This window comes from Stegodyphus dumicola, chromosome 5, assembly GCF_044657685.1.
Source record: "Stegodyphus dumicola isolate Sdum_Otavi_A_Nest chromosome 5, ASM4465768v1".
In the NCBI taxonomy this organism is placed as follows: domain Eukaryota; kingdom Metazoa; phylum Arthropoda; class Arachnida; order Araneae; family Eresidae; genus Stegodyphus; species Stegodyphus dumicola.
Window position 1 is genome coordinate 152595733 of NC_140772.1, and position 17955 is coordinate 152613687.

A 17955-nucleotide genomic window follows, 5' to 3' on the forward strand; every position below is an offset into this window, starting at 1 on the left:
ATTGTTAATGTTTTGAATTCTTCCTGTCTTTTGTTTAAATTATTTACATCAAAATTAGACCCAATTTTGTATAATCTTCCCGCAAAAATAAATTTTTCTCTTAGATACGAGTACATGCAGAAACATATTTATCTTCAAAACGAAGTTCTATCGAGTTTGTGTTTCATTTCAGCTTTCAAACATTTTTGTGGCAGCTAAGAAAACAAAATCGATATTAATCCGAGTTATCACCATAACCTTTGAGGTATTTGAAAGTGATTCAAAATCGCAGAAATCGACTATGAAATGTACCATCTGTACTTACTTAAGAATACTTGTCGGAAAAGTAGATATCTACAGGTTATTCTTTCTTTATCTTTAAAATAAAAGCAAGAAACATAATGCACCTGAATCTTCTTCATACTATTGTGAAAATCAAGTTAGATTTACTGTTTTCAAACATATGTTGTAAGAACTTCACTGGTATCTTCAGAAATGACAAAAAAACTTTATAACAGACAAGATTTATAGCACGGACTTTTATTCACTTTAGAAGCGATCACAATGATGACCTAGACGAGGAGCTTTTCGTGTGATGATCGTATGGTGTTTATATGAAGATACAAGTATATTAAATTTCTGACTCTCCACTAGCATTGTCGAGCTTTAAAATTTTAGTATGGCAGCTCCGCCTCATTTTAGTCATTTATGATCAGCGTTTTCGAGTTTACTGATTATAAATAGGGCTTGAATACGACACATTCAGTCTTTTTTGTTTCTGTTCATGGATGTCAAATTTCATTCTTTCTGCTTAAACGCGTAATAAGTATACACGAAAAGGCACTGAAACTTGCTACCAATAATTCAACATGTTGAACACATCAGCAGGTAAGTATGTTGAATACCGACAGCTTCCATCAGATTATTTTGATAAGTTATTTGTAAAATTACATTCAAAACTAAGTAGCATACAATATTATAGTATTTTTCGGTTATAATGAGGCTAAGCAAACTGTGTTACAATACCTATGTTAGTTTAGAATATTGCCTAAACAAAGTCCCCCCCCGAAAAAATAAATAAATAAATAAATAGAAAATTATCGTTTTTTATGACCAAAGGGCGCTAGCCCGAATGAGCTATTAGTTTCGAAACATGGGGATATCGCTTTAAGTGCCTGAATATTTTTTCAGATTGTTGTCACGAAATATAATCGCTCTGTATTATTTCTAAAGAAATTAGATAATGAAGAATCTGCGTGAATGTATATATTATATTTCTCGCTGTGTGAAAAAACGACGGTACCTCGGGCCGTCAGATTTTGAATAACCTAGTCCTCCGCCCGAACGTGTGCACCTGGAAGTCTGAATTTTGAATTTCGAATTTTATATTTCACATTTTGTAAAATTTTAATGAATTTTTAACAAACTCAACGATTTGAAAGCGAGCAGTGGCAACACTGTACGGATTAAAACAGCGCGCGAGACTGTATATCGGAAAATTTAAAGATTTGTTGTTTTTAAATATTTGTAATTTTGCTATTCAACTTAATTTTATGTGGCGTTAGTGTTAAGAACATAAGATTTCATTGATAAATTTAACACACGAAAGATTAATAATAAAAAAGAAGAAAAAAAAAAAAAAGTTTTGCAAGCCATCTTACTGATAAAACTGTACATTGATATGATAAACTGAAAAAAGTGGGGGGGGGGGAAATAGAAAATGCATGCCAACACTTAATACAGCATCGTAAATTCTAAACACATGCTGCTTTTAAATTTTTTTCACTTTTGCTGTTGAATTATACATGGCGTAAGTGCGAAGAAAATGATGCTTAATAATAATAAAGCTAAAAAGACGAAAAGAAATGTGTTAGCTGGAGTGAGTGCAAGAGCAGACTTGTAGACTGCAAGCTCAGCGAGAGTGTAGAAAAACCTTTATAAACCTTTTGGGCAACCGTTAAAATCTGAACCCTTTCCGATATTTTTATTTTATTTATTTTTTAATAACATTTTATCGAAATCAAGAGCCAAGAGGAAGCACTTGAAGACTTACTGAAGGGAAGAACGGAAGGGGGAGATAAAACGGTACTTTTGAAGCTAAACAACCTATGAATGCCTTTGAAACTCAAAATATGGATTCCACTCAAACCGCCCGAGGAGAACTTTTAATTTTAGAGAAAAACATAAAGCAACTGAAAATTTCAGAATTTTTTAAAATTATTTTAATTAAACATGCACAAATAATGCTGGCTTGGTTTATATACCCATACATAGATGCGGGCAATATGTATTTACCTTTTATGTTCTGCCTATTTTATTTTCTGCACTTATGTTTTGGGTGCTGTTTTTCTTTACTATTTAATTTGTTGATTGAAAACACAAAAGTGTTTATGGACATTAGACTTGAATGTATAATTTCTTGATTTTATATCATTTAACATATTTTTCCTTTGAAGAAACCACTTCATATTCACTAAGAACTGAATTTGCGACTGTTCACCATTTTTGTTGCTTTCAGCGTTCTCAAAAATGATTCATGATGTACAATTTCTTAGGAAAATTTGAAGAAACTTGATCCGGCGCAAAGTATGAAGTTCAATTTCAGGGTAATATCTCATGAAATGGATACCCGTTTCATTCTTCAGCTTATCTCACGCAACAACTATCCACCTTAGCTAAAATTAAGGCGGAGTAATTTTCCCGAGAGAGAAATTAATGGCAGAAAATTACCTTCTCTTTGCTGGAATTAACACCGAACAGGATGGAAGGCTATTGGATAGTTTGTAATGAATGCGTACCTCTGCTGATTGAGTCCGCGAAGCACAGCGGAAATGTGGCGTTCTTAATCAACCTAGTATGTTGAACTTATCGATTCTGGCTTAGTATAAGTGTCCAGATTCTTTAACATGTCCTATATCGATTGTTGAAGAAGTTTCTGATTGTGACTAGTGCTTTATTTTAATGCGAAGAGCTTTCGAACTAGATCTTGTTATACGATTTAGTATAATTACGTATTAATCTGCAGAATTAATTTAGGAAATTCTAAGTAATAATTGCATTTAGTCCTTAATAAACTCTACTTTTGTAATTCAGTAACTGTTTGCACTATCAATCTTCTCTTAGCTATGATAAAAGATTTACTTGCTGTTATTAACTCATTCAGACCGAAGTTGCCTGAAACGCCTATGCAATCAGACATCGGCAGGTCGCCCGAACGCCTGCGTCCATTTTCTACTGGATGCTTTCCCCCATCACGGTACTGCATGACTGAGTGGTTTCGGTAGTTGTTAAATGACATAATGATTATTCTTTTGAAGAGATTTAAATAGCTTTCTTATTTGAATGCACCTTTTCTCTCTCTCCTTTGTTTAGCGTCAAAATTTAACTATTGAGGCTAAAAGTTGGAATCTTGTCCTAAGGGAAAACCGCACACATTGGGTAAAACTGCACCAAGATCTGCAAGAGAGAAGTAATCACTTTACTTAAGTAGGTTATTGTGAAAGGTGTATCATTCTAATTGGCAGGGGGAGAAGGAAATCCATTCCAACGGAAATTCATATGTATAGGCGTTTCAGATGTTTGAGAGAAACAGATTTGACCTCTATCGAAACGAAAGAGTTAAAGCTTCGTAGAAAGTCGTTAGATAATTATTTATTGAGTAAAGAATAGAAAATAAATTAAAGAAATCATCTTACTTGCGAATTTTATTTATTTATTTATTTATTGTCGATGCTCATCAGATGCGAAACTGTTACCATCCACTATACATCTCATCATGTCGATAAAATAGATCGACGTCTTTTCGAGTTGCACTGTTTTGAACCTCCAGCATTTGACATCTGACAAGTCGAGCTCTAAGGAAAAGGGCTAGATTTATTATGGATTACGCACTCCGCCTTGCTAGGTGCCGGCATTGTGCGGTCAGTCCACCCTCAGAACAGGCACAGGGGTTCAACCCCTGTCCTCGCACTTTGGAGAGGATTGATACCAACCGTCATATGGCGACGCTGGTCGTCTATTTGCTTTCTACCAGTCACTCGGGCTTGCCCGTGGCAGAAGGACATTACCCAGCAAACCCGGCTCTAGGTAGCGCCAGATCCACGGTCCGGCCAATAAATGACCTTTCCGGGGCATCAACCACAAAGTTCGTAGTTTGTATACCCCCGTGGCTTAGACTGCCTAGGTACAGATCCTAGCCAGTAGCTTCCCAAAGTTCTCTACGTTGAACCCGGGGGGAGGGGAAGGGCTAGGTTTTACTTTTTGATATAATTCATTTTAAAGAATTTGCAACTTATTGTTTTTCTTATATGGTAGTTCTGAACTTTTTTTTTTTTTTTTGGCACATTATCCTTAGCAATGCGTTATCATGCGGAACATTAAGTATGAGCTGACAACGCTGCGGGAAATTCGGTCTTGCGAGCGCAGTTAGCCTTTAGCAGTTAGTTTTGGGTAAATTTGAATATTTAAATACCATCACACCTTTAAGTCGTATTCTGATGTATTTCTTCTTTTCGTATTCTCGTTCGTTTTGAGGTTTATTGTTAATCGATTCTTGTATGGAATATTGAGTTAATTTTGCATTTTTAAAATTTTAGCTCAGCTTGGAAATGTTTCTGAAAGTGAAAAGGTGAAAGAAACTTAATAATAAATTGTAGTAGTAACAGAAATTTATTTTAAATCACCTGCAGCTTTTGGACATAACAAGGAACTTACAATCATAACGGTTTTATCATAAAAATACTTATGATCGATCGTCTCTTGAGGTAACTCAGAAAATCTCAGAACATCAAGTCAGACTTTATACTTCAAATGAAATGTGGGAAGGAGTTGCGGAAACAGCTAAATACTTACTCTCTTATTCCTTGAAATCATTTGCCAGTGACAGTTGGTCTTTCGAGTGCGAATGTAAAAGACGCCAAAGATCCTTATTAATTGAAAAGGAAATGCATGTATGTTGTCTTCAATTCTGTCGTGAATTGGAACTATGCATAGCAAGCGGCGCTTATTAGTACCTCAAAAATCTTAATGGAACTTTATAAATCCTGTGCAAAACAAATATGTTTAAGCTGTCGAATATTTTTCATTTGGTATGTTCCTTTTTGAAAATTAGTATAGAGTAAAATTTTTAGTTATTTTTAATCAGATATATCCCCCAATTTGGAAGCTTCTTTGAACGCCTTTAAACTCTTGAGAAATATAGCTTTATATATTAAAGTCCGGTATTTATTATATACAGAGTTAACTTAGAAGTCATCCACAGCGCGCAATTTTGAAATATTTAAAAAAAAGCTAACTGGATGGGCTGTTGTGATATGGTATAAAATGCAGCAAGCTCGTAGCACATTGTGTAATCAAAGGACATTTTTTTCTTCATTGACATAAAGTGTAATACTAACATTAATCATTGTAAGAATGCCAGAAAATTTAAATGCCGTAATCTAAATAAAATGGCGTGTCTGTTTACATCCGTAAATATGCTTAGGACAGTTAAGTAATAAATTTAGAAACGTAAACAATATCCAAATGCATGTTAAAATATTACTGATAGTTTATGAAGTAATGTTTGTCTGCTTAGCCACATAATTCAGGTAGCCCTCTTCAATCCCCATTCGCTTCATATAGTACGAGGGCTGGTCTAGCTGTCTGCCGTTGGTAATTTAGCAATGTTCACATCTGCGTTCATCTATCTATCACTGAAAAAAACTGCGTGATGATTGTATTGTGCGTAAATGATACGATGAACATATTTCAACGGTGTACAGATGTGCGTGTGGAGAAAAAACGCAGAAGAAAATCTGTGACGACTGATGATTTACGTCAAACTGTGATGGGATGCATCAGAAGTAGACGGCAGGCCTCTCATGAAGGTAGGTTATGTGTTATGACGCGCGTAAGGTAACTCTAAACTCTTGTAAAAATAACGTTAAGTATATGTCTAATTTATTTTCTGTGTAACATTTCTTTTCATTTCCAAATTCTTAGGAACTTAATTAAAAAATATTTATCATATTACCTGGTTCTTTTGAAGCATACAAATTTTAGAGGAGTTAAGTTTTTACCTCCAACTATTCCATCTAAACTGATATGAAAGGCCATGTTTTCTCCGAGATGAGATGTTTTGCAGCTGCTTATGAAACAAAAGTAGCGTATTAGATCACGCTTCTTCATGAGTTGTTTTCCGCTGAGATATGTCATAGCAAGAACTTAAGACCAGCTTATTTATTTAGTTTTGGTATTTTTCATGGGCTTTTGCTTTCGAAATGACACCACAAAGCTTCCGATCACGCATATTTTTTTCCCACCGGTGCATGGCAATGGTGTAATGTATTGAAAATTTTCTGCATTGATTTAATGGAGGGGAAGAAGCATTAGTGTTCACAGAGTACCATCTAGCAGCTGGAACTAAACTATTCTAAAGCCAGGTATTCTTTCACTGGTAAGTAAAAAATAAGGAAATGAAAGCCATCTGTAAAATACGAATTCTGGTGATTTCGTTTTTTTGGCCTTGTGTAAAAGAAACTAGCTCACAACAAGTTTATTTCTTGTTTCTCCATATGAGTAATGTAAGAATGAGCCTCAGAAATCCCGCTACCACATGTTTCTTCAGAAATACAGCCCTTTCGCGCTTTTTTATAGCTAATTAATCCGTTTATTTTATTGACAAATTCTTTTTTCGCTAAATGGTAATTATAGCTTGCAGATGCTCAAAGTATTTATTTATTTATTTATTTATATAGTACGGTTGTTCAGAAGAAATATGTATATTAAATACTGAAGGTTTTGGCTCAAATATTAGTAAAAACATGAGCGTAAAAAACGGAAGCAGGTGTCAGAGAACGGTAGATTTTGTCGGTATCCTCCTTTTTGTTGAAAAGAAAGCAACGCCTGAGTATTTTTTTCATCTGGGTCATTCTTCTACACTAGGAAGGAAACGCCTGAAAGGGTGTCGAATGCTTTATGCAAGAAGGTGAATACTTTTTTGTTGTGGTAACATATCATTTCTTGAAAATAATAGCTTTGGCAAAGCTAGCCGAAATAAACTACCTTTAACAAAAAAAAAAAAAAAAAAAAAAAAAAAACCACACGATCTTGTATAAAAAGTGAACATTGTTATAATCTATAATCTGTGGTTTTAAATACTTAAAGGCGTAATTAAGTGTACGAATTGTATAGGTATGTTTTGTTATAGTTTATTTCAGTAGTTACACTGTTATTAACACATTAATTGAAAGCACTCGACTTTCGAACTGCACGTACAAGAGAATCCATATTAGAGGAATCGCTGAACAATGCTCCCTCGGTGTTACAGAAAACTTGAATAAAACGAAAGGTGCGAACGATTCGAAATACAAATTTTCGAATACAAATGATTTCTCATAGCCAGTGTCACTTTTGAAACTCATTTAATATTCTCAAAAATTTAATGATATATTAAATATAAAGAAAAATCATGTTCGCAGTCGTTTTGGTTGTACATCATTTATTCCATTACTCATACGTAAAATATTTTTGAAAATAGATATATTACTATATAGCGTTGATTTGGTATTTCGATCTTCATTACCTCATACTATCGAAATTATAAAATTTGACCCGACTAAGGGTCATTTTACTAGTGTTCTCTATTTTCAATTTTCTTATATAGATATCTTTCAGAATTTTATTATTTTATAGAAGATCCTCGCTTTTTATCCCAAGTTGTATTACTATCTTCTCGACATCAACTTATCGAGAATGTAATATTTTCCTGCAAGTGCATTTTCAGTAATATTTAAAAGAATATAATACATTATTAAATCAAAAGAAAAATAGATAGTGTGAGAAATTTTGCTGTTTCTTTTGCGATTTCTGTGCGGAAAGGATTCCCCGCAAAGTTTTAATGAATTTTAAGAAAAGTGTAGTGTATTATACGCAAGTTGATTGTGAGTAATGTAGAACATCGATAATTAAGGTTAAAAAAATTAGAACTATGTTCTGTTGATGATCGAATTACATAAAATGCGTATTTAAAAAAGTAATTTCATTTTCACATATTTCCGACACACATATTCAGAAACTCAAGAAAAGCTTTTCTCAAAATTCTATCGTGTAGACATTACTAACGAAGTTTGTTACAATATATATATATATATATATATATATATTTAAAAGTTTTCAATGAAAGCAAAATTTGTCAAAACATTTAAGCATCTTATTTTTAAAAATGTACTTTGTTTATTAAGAAGATAAAACGGAATTCTTTAAATGAACTGCCACTTAAAATTCTTGAATGTTGAAAACTTTCTCCGCATAATTTGACGAAAAATATTTATTAATAGTTCACAATTTTTATAAGTTTCCAGTGTCTTTTGAAATCAGAGCGTTAGAGGAAGTAGATTGATTTCAGGAGTTAACCTAAATAAAAACTTAACGTAAAAATTTAGAAAAATGAAAAAAACTTCAGTAAACTGATTAGAAGTTCTGAGAACTCTGTAGATTTTATGTTTTTTCATTCAGCAATCAAATGTCTTAGTTGCTATCCTCAGGCAACAACCGTTTAAAATTCTTTTAAATGTGATTTGGTTTTGAGGTATTTATCTGAGTACCTTTGGGAAAGAAAAAAAAAAAGTTTCGGAAAAGTAACTTGCGCTTGGCAGTACTGGAGGGAGACTGTATTTTTCAAGGTTTAAAACCTGTGCCAGAAGGTCGCATAGATACAGGTTCATTGGGAGTCGCGATGTGTTCTTTATTGTTTAATTTCGCGTTTCATAGTTTGATCCCATAAACGTTTTCGATTGCGAAAGTAAATCGTCTAAATGCGGTCATGACTCGCCTGCTACACTTGACCGTAAAATTTAATCATAATCCTTGAGTCAGGAACTGATTTAAGTTATGTGTAGATGAAAAACCATAATGGCCGCGGTTATTGTTACTACTTTTTTTCTCTCTTTTTTTTCTATCGTTTAATGTAGCTGTCATTGTTCTTAATTTCTGTCTCTGTGATTTCGCCCAGTAAAGATCTAGGTTAATTCCTCTTTTTTTTTTCTTTTTTTCTTTTTCTTTTTCTTTTTTTTTTTTTTTTTTTTTTTTTGTCCATATGGATTTGAGGAAGCACAGTCAGCCTCTATTTCGGAGACTGTTTCTTCAAGGTCGGGTTCAAGTGGGTTAGCAACATTTAATGGCTTTTTGGTCATCGTGCGGAGAATATTTATACTGTCATTTGGTAGAAAAGGATCTAATTAATGTAAAATTCAGAGAGCCTGAATCTATGTTCATGTTAGTTTGTTAATGCAGAGATACGCAGCTAAAGCGGACTTCTCAGAAGAATTGTAGAAGTTGTAGTTGTTTTGAACAGATTATAATGTCAGAACTTGCACCCAGTATCAACCAGCATGTCGACAAGGTGTTTCAGGATATTTGAAATTTGATACGAAAAAAATCTGAATGGCTTTGCGAGCATTCCATTGTAATTGCAGAAAATAATATCATGGTAAAAATTAGTAAAGTATTTTTGCAAATACCAACGAATGTCAGGTACAAGTCACTGAACCCAGAGATAAATGTAGATGAAACCGCTCATTGCTCAATCAATCTCTATCCTTCAATGTTATTTCCACACGAACAGCGGTTAAAAGTTAGTGCCTCATTAGTGTTGCTTGAAAACTCTAAAATATGTAATGGTTTTGTAATGGTACAAAACTACAAGTAGAGCAACTCATGCTTAATCTGAGAGGGATAACTATTTTGGCAGGACCAGCAAGCTATCAAATCTCATTAATATAAGAATACGCGTGATTTCTCTGGATTTGCTTTTTGCTTTTCATAGGTATTTCCTGTTGCAATGTGTTTCGACTTGACATTTATTTCCAAAAGTTAAAGGTAAATAGCACAGACCTCAGAGAGAGATTTTTCACATGGACAGTTGACATACTTGAGATTTCTTCATAAATGGGTGTAACAGCAGAATATTAAAAATCTCAGCTTTCTGAGTAAGTATATTATGAGGATGAGGATAATAAAGCACCAAAGCTTTTTCCGTTGTTATTCTCGACATTGGCTAGGCTGTTGCATCACCTATAGCGCAAATCATCAGATTTGTATATAATTCCGTAACTTTATCGCATACACGTATTTCATTAAAATATTTACATGTCTTCTTTTGTTTCTGTTGCAAGAACTGAAATTAAAATCAATATTTATAATTGACAGTCATTATTTCTTCTTCTGCTAGTAGGAGATGAGTAGAATATACTTAAATCGTTGATGACTAATTTTCAGTAGTCATCACGATCTGTTAGTCCGATTAAATCTATCACGGGTGAATGTACTAAAGAGTTGATAAGAAATCATATCGTTTTCATCTAGTGATGAAAGCTGCCTGTTTTGGGGTGGGGTTGAAAAAATGATAATTCCTAAATTTGATAGTATCATCAAATATTCTTAAGCTGCTGTTTCGGTAGAAACTAGCTTCGCTTGTAAGAGAGTAACTGTTACAATCTTCTGTTTTATATATACGGCCGTTATGATGTATAATAAATATATATGTTATTTTGCATAAATTTTGTGTATTTTTCATAAATTACATTTATTTTCTATGATAGCGTTTAAATTTTAGTATTTGTTAACTACTTTGTTACGGGCCCAAATCTTTTGCTTGAACTTCTTTCAATTTAAACAGGCCTGCCACTGGCCGAGTGGATAAGACAAATAAGCTCTAATAGTTCGATATCTTGGAAATGGATTTTTTGTGATTTTCCCTTTGTGTAACATAAATACGAGCTATTTTCCTTTAACAATCTTCCACGAAACCCTCTTTTCTTTAAAGAATTTGCGTGCTTTATTATAACAGATTAAACAGTAACAAGAATTTAATCAGATAAAACTAGCACTTTGTAATAATTTTTAGCACAGGTTTGTTGTTTCATATTCGTCTGGTTTCATATCTCTTTTCCTGAATATGCCTATATGTGATGCTCCAGGGTATCGATATGAAAGAACACTAGGTAGCTTGATAATTAACCACCATTAGGTCGTTAATGTTCCAGATACTTGAAATTACAAACTCCCACAATACAGCCCCTATGTAGATCAACATCACCAACATATTATAACTGGAAATTTAGAAATTATAGAAGATAGAAATTTAAGGCAATTCATGAACCTCGGCACCCAGTTTTGACCGCATCAAAATTCGAATTTTGGTCATCTTTAGAATTCAGTTAGATCAAATAAGGTCGTGTTAAGATTTAAGTAAGTTTGCGTTTTTCAGTTATTGTTTCAAATAGATTTTCAGTTTTTAGCTGTTTAAAGCTCAGGTTTAACCTTTTTATTTGTAGAAATCTCTAAGTACAGTTTTTCGTTTTCTTGTTATTAAAAGTTTAGCATAATCGGGAATCTCCCAATTATTTAGTTTGTTTTTTACTATTAGTTTTACACTTTATTTCTACTTGATTTTGAATTTCGGATTAGCATATATTGGTTTTAGACCAGTTTGTTTTTTTGAATTTCAATGTACACAATGTAAAGTTCTGTTTTTTTTTTTTTTAATTGTCATTTGGCACTATGTAATGTTTTAATCTTTTTTTCCAAGTGTTTCGAAAATGTGTAGGAAAAATTCTTGTACATATGAGATTCGAGTTTTCGGTTTTATATGAATTTTAAAGTCTTTAATAAAATTTGATGAAATCATTTTACGGTTTTTGATCTCAAATGGGCCAGGAGAACGAAACATATTTTCGAAACATATTAATCGACTTTTATGCAGCTTTATTTCATTTTCCCCTGATGAGTTCTGAATTGAAATTTCAATAAAAAGGAGCTTAATTTTTATTTGTATAATTTTGTATATTTCTTTTTCGCATTTTTATTTTTCGAGACTGTTTTACTATAAATTCTCTCTTTAATTGGACTAGTTTTGATATTGTGTTAAACCTCTTATATACATGGTTGCAATTATTGTATTATTGAGGAATTGCCTTGCTTTTATTCCAATTTACTAAATAATTTAGATACTTTATTTTGCTTTAATCCTGTAGCTTTAGCGCAGAACGGGTAAAATTTTATTCTAATTTTATAATTTGGATTTTTAGCCTATTTATATATTTCTTTATATATATATTTTAATTGAGCTTTGGAATAATGGATGATAATGTTCACAAATTCATTTGTTATTTTATTTCTTTTCAGGTTTTTCACTCTTTTCACTTTAAAATATGGAAGCCTTAAGTAGTAAGTGAAAAATGACTTTTTAGCTTATTTTATTTAATTTTATATAATTAAAGAACTGCAATTCGTATGTTTCTGGAGCATACCATAACGCTCCGCAGAACATCAATTCACAAATGGATGTTAATGTTCTGTGTAAGAGAATTTTACAGTTGCATCTTTGAAATTGTAAGATATTATACTATTGCAAATTTCAAGATGCAGTAGATGCAATTCAAGATGCAATTTGTAAATGAATGAAGAGTTTTAAGTCATTCTCTTAAAAGAAGAAGTTACCTTGAAGTTTAAAGCAAGAAAAATATTATATTTAATTTTCAACTTTTAATTAGCAGTTGTAGCACTTTAATATTGTTGCGTTTTTCTTCTGATACCAGTTGTTACGTTATTTTCTTCCTTCACGTTCGTACGGGGTTCGTGTGGATTTGGAATGAATAACGACGGCACTACTTGATGAAATATACAAACGCACTTTATTTAGCCAATATTAATCAGGACAGCTTTTACAGTCGTCGAACTGTTATAAACACGCTGACACGTTCAGCGACACAGCCTTCACACTGTCAAACAATAACGGTGAAGACAGCTTCACTGCAAAGCACGAGACTACAGCTCCCGACTCTGCTTGGTCTTTCTCGGAACTCCACGTAATCTCGAGACTCTCCAGGCTACAACTCGCGATGCACTCGACGACACACGAGAGTATAGCTCTCGACTCAGCACAGTCTAAGACAAAACTCGATGCACTAATTCGCGATGCACTAAACGTCTCTCTCGATGCACTCGACGACCAACTCGGCGCTAGACTTCGAGACACTCGCTCAATGACTGACTATCAGCTCACTAGACGAGGCACACACACTAACTGACTGCGGACCAGCAGGGTTTATATAGCTTTCGGCTTGTGTTCGAGAACATTCTGGGCTAAACCGGTAAGAATTCGTTCCAGAAGGTTCTCCATCCGTCCATGGTATGTCGCCAAATGTAGCAACCCTAAAACTCCTTTGCGGGGAAGCCATCTTACCGCGCCTGTACATTTCGTAACAATATATATAGTTAGCAAAAATAGAATTGCTATCAATACCAATAAATAAATATTCAATCAAAACTCTTTGCTAATGGAAAACATTTAAATTGTGGTAATGTAAGTTATTTATCACGTACATTTTTAGATAGCTATGGAATATATTTATGTTATATTTAAACACTTTAAAAAAAAATTTTTTTTTTCGATTACCTTTTAGCAGTTATTGTTATTATTATTTCAGATCTTTTGTAAACTTATTGACTCACGTCTGAAAGATGAGATCATTTAAAATTTTTCATCTCGCGCAAAGAAGAGGGTTTATTTTTTATTTTATTTATTTTTTTTAATTGACTGTTGCTAAAAATAAATCTTTAAAGTTTATGTACTCCAAAATATATTAAATTTTAATTATTGGAATTTTTAATAACCATCATGTGTTCTGACCGAAGGGGGAAGGATTGTGTGTGTGTGCGTGTGTAATTATGGCAAAGCCTCGAGGGCTATCTGCCTAAGAGGAGGGATGCCTTCGTGGAGGACTTTCTAAGGGTAACTGGCTCGTATACACGTTACGCATGGGGAAAACCACGAAAACGTCCATGCAGCCAACCCGTTCGCGGGATTCGAACCGAACTAGCAGCGTTCAGCGTCTTTACCGCTCGGCCGCTGGTGGGCACAATTGTCTAAAAGGAAACAAACATGTATAATAAATAAGCATACTTTTTTTTGCTTGAGTTACTGTAGTTATTTTATTTAAATTTACTTGATTAATGAAAAAACATTTCATTTTTCCTGGAAATAATTAACTGTGATTCGCCATTGTTTTCTGTTTAATCCAATTGAATTTCACTGTTCCAACAATGATTTCTTTTTGTAGTTTTTGTAATTAATTTTAAGTAGTTCAATCTTCTTCCTCATGCCCTGATATTTTATTTAATGAAAAATGGAAATTTTCAACTTTCCCTTTTGTGCAAAATAATACGTTTTTCTCCAACCCTCTCCCCGCTATCTTTAATAATATGTTTATTTCGAATGGGACTTAACTCTTTTCCTTATCTGATAACTAATTCACTCTTCTCTAGTCGACCCCCACTCCTCCAATTCCATTTTATCGGTCTCATTAAACATAACTTAACTGGACAATTCTTTGTCACAGAAACGTCACGCGTGTACTTATCCAAAATGAATTCGCCGAGCTTCTTTTCATTTTTCCGAATCTCGCTCAGATTGATTGGTTGCAGTTCGCCAGTTATTTTGCTTCTTTTTTTTTTTTTTTTGTGTGTGTGTGTGTGTGTGTGTGTATTCCTTCCCTCTTTTTCCACTCTTTCCTCCCTTTCGTACATCCCTTATCTCAGTGAATCTGGGTCAAGCGCTTTCGATTTGTTTTCCCAGTAATTACATCCTTAATGTTCGAGAGTAAGAGAGCAGAAGTCTCTTTCTCTCTCTCCTCTCTCGCTCAGCAACAGCCGCAGTTACAGACCTTGTTGAAAAATGCATCGGATGTCGAATAAATGAAACAAAATATGGTATATTTATAAGTTTTAATACGACTTAAAGAAGTAAAAAAGTGAGGAAAGGCGTCAGTTGTTTTTATTTATTTTTATCCTTTTTTTGTTTTTTTTTGTTTTGTTTTTAATTAACACAAAATGTACTTTGTTTCACAGCTGACGTACCGGCTTTAAAGATGTAATGCAGTTAAATGTCAAAGCTGTCTTTTCAAGGACATGTCAGTCTGCATATAGCGTCTATTTTTCCTAGTTTTGAAATGTATCAGTTAGTTGATCATGCCAGTCTACAATATGCCGTCTATATTTCCAAGTCCCTAAATGTATCAATCACTCGATCATTCGAGTCTGCATATACCGTCTATTTTTCCAAGTCCCCAAATGTATCAGTTACTCAATTATCTAATTAGTTCGTTTTGCGGCATACCACACAGAGATGAGAAAATCGTGTGTGCGGTTCCCGCAAGTCTTTGTTTCCAAGCTTTTGCGATGTGTCATACGACATGGTTCTGACATCGTAAACACAATAATTCGTTCCATTTGACAGTACAAGAGACATAACTTCACGATTAGTGCCAAGAGCTTTTAGCATTCTGCACTGGGTCTGTCGTCAGAGCCTCTCGATTTCAGGAGGGATGACAAACCAATGATCTTGTTTTTCCTCGTTCCAGATATAACGAATCAGAGGATGTAAAATACTACTGAAAAATTAAGGAGGCATGGCCAATTCAGTCTACCGATTGTTTACATCGGAACAAGACCCCAGAATGCTCTTGAGCTCTCGACTAGAGAGACCCTCGTTATCAGAATCCTTACGTCACGAGGACAATATTTCACTTTAATAACTGTTCTATGCTATCCATGAATTTTTTATATTTTAAAAGAGCTCGTAATTGTAATAAATATGTTTTGAGTTTAAAATGCAGTATTACGCAACCTCACAAATGTACTAATCATAATACGAAGTCAGATACGCTACCTGCCGCCGGTGCCCACAGTTTATTCAAGGGTAAAACTCGGTTCCTACGTCATTTTTAGCTAGTGATTTTATTATTTTCTTTTCTTTCTTGATAAAGCCATTTAGTTGCTAAAATCTGCTCATGAAACAAGTTTGGGAAAGCTATGAAGTAATGTTATAAATTAATTTCTATTATTTTCTTCCTAGTTATTATCCCAAGTTACATGCAATTTAGCAATTATTTGATACTATTAATTTGAAGAATGTAAGAAGCATTTAAATAATTTTATCTTGTGTAGATTGCGCAACTAGAAAGAAACAATTGATTCATTTGCATTTATTTCAGTTTTTAGTGTTTGATCTCAGTTTTTGTTTATGTGAAGATAAAAATGCACATAAAAATTATGTCTGAGAAAAACATAATAAAATGAACATTAAAGGAAAAGTGCTTAGAAACTAAATATAAAATATAACGTTAACATTCTTGTATTAATTCAGAAGTCAAACAACAAAAATCAGCCTTACATTTTCAAAATTTTCACAGTGAAGTTTCACTTGTGAAAATTTTGAAAATATAACGCTGATTTTTGTTGTTTGACTTCTGAATTAGTATTTGTTCGGCGTGTTATTGTGTCTTAATTATTGTATTAGTTAAAATAATGTATTTTGATTTATAGAAATTACATGTATTATAAAAATTAAAGATTTAAACTGTTTAGAAATGCTTTCGTTGCTTTTAAATCGTTCAGTTTATCAAATAATGACAGATTTATTAAATTCGAAAGATAAATTAGAAACCGTAACGTTTTGCCGAATGGCAGTACTTTTAGAACGTGTCATGTATGTAGTGATTGGGAGATAAACGCTTTATATTTCGCGAAGTAGCAAAACTTCGTAAACGAGTGTGTTCCGTATTAAGTATAGAACAATATAGCAATATTCCTTTAATCATTCAGTGCAACTAGTCAGCATCACTTCGTAAATATTATTCATAACAGAGTGTAATTATGTCAATATTGAATATAGTAAAAGTGCAAAATATGCTCAACATCAGTAACATTTCTCAGAGTATTTCATGATAGTGTAATATGACACCAATACTGTGTAAATTACATTCAAGAACAATTCGTGTATTTCTCAGAGTGAACATAAACAATAAAACAATTCAGTAATTTCAAATAACGTTGTGTAAATATGCAATAAGTCAGTTAAATATAAAAGAAGGTCCAATGTCAAAATTTAATTTAAATTAAAACAGATACAAATAAGTAAGAAACAATCTAACGTTTATTTTGTGACATCAAATATTTAAGGTTACATTTTAAATGGGTGGTGGCTGTCATCTAAGTAAACATGATTAGCTAACACGACAATATAAACAGGCACATACCTTTATAATTAATTAACATTCAAAAATTTCTCTGCTAGAGATACAGATTTGTTTGCATAATCAATTGTGGCAAAGCTCGCGAAAATGTGGGAAATACTCTATACTGTGGGAAAGGAACTTGTTCGTATTTACCCTGCATACGGAGAAGGAAAATCACGAAAACTCCGTACACCCACCTGCTCGCCGGGTAGATTGCTTTTAGTTTTGGCAAAGCACTGTAAGGGTTCTCCACCAGGGGGAATTTCATCATAGAGATTTCACACTTTCAGGAAGGGGAAGAATGCGGTCAGCCTTTTATTTTCTTGCTAAAGTATTTAATTTTAGTTCATGAATAAAAAACTATTTTTCACAACATTTCCGTTCATTTTCTTGTTTAATATATGAAACACATTAAAAAAATCATCTAAACAAATGCGTACGTATTTGAGTTTTGGAAAAAGGGAAAAAGTAATCGTGTAGCAATGGTGAAAGGTTGTGCATGGGGCAAAAAACGATCGTTGTGGCTTGTTCGCTAGAAATTGAACCCATCCTAAGTACTAATAACTATCCAGCGCTAACCATTCGGCTAATTTGGCTACTAATTCATACAGAAAATTAATTAATGTTTACCTGCAAAAAACTTCTACATTTTTTTAATTACGAATAATTGTAACACGATTAAAAAATTACCTTGATAACACGATTAAAAAATTACCTTAATGGCTTTGGATGTAATTTTTTGCGATTATTGAATTTAGAAATTGTTTATAATTTTATTTTGTTGTAGAGTGTTTGGAAAACAAAAAAGTGTTATTCACGTAAAAACAATCGTATTCTGCAGTGGTTACTAAAATTTGCACTTTACTCCAACTCATTTTCAATCACTTGAAAGTTTGCATCACTTTCAGAAATCTCAATT

The 17955-nt window shown here is 33.1% G+C and overlaps 1 protein-coding gene across 4 annotated transcripts in view; it reads left to right on the forward strand.

The window, feature by feature from the left end:
* Positions 1-17955, forward strand: part of LOC118201520 (hexosaminidase D-like) — a 445672-nt gene that overhangs the window by 39998 nt on the left and 387719 nt on the right. For all 4 annotated transcript variants that reach the window (XM_085817245.1, XM_085817244.1, XM_085817243.1 and 1 more), the window contains exon 2: positions 12145-12186. The gene's annotated coding sequence lies outside the window, so the exon portion shown is untranslated. The remainder of the gene's footprint in view (positions 1-12144; positions 12187-17955) is intronic.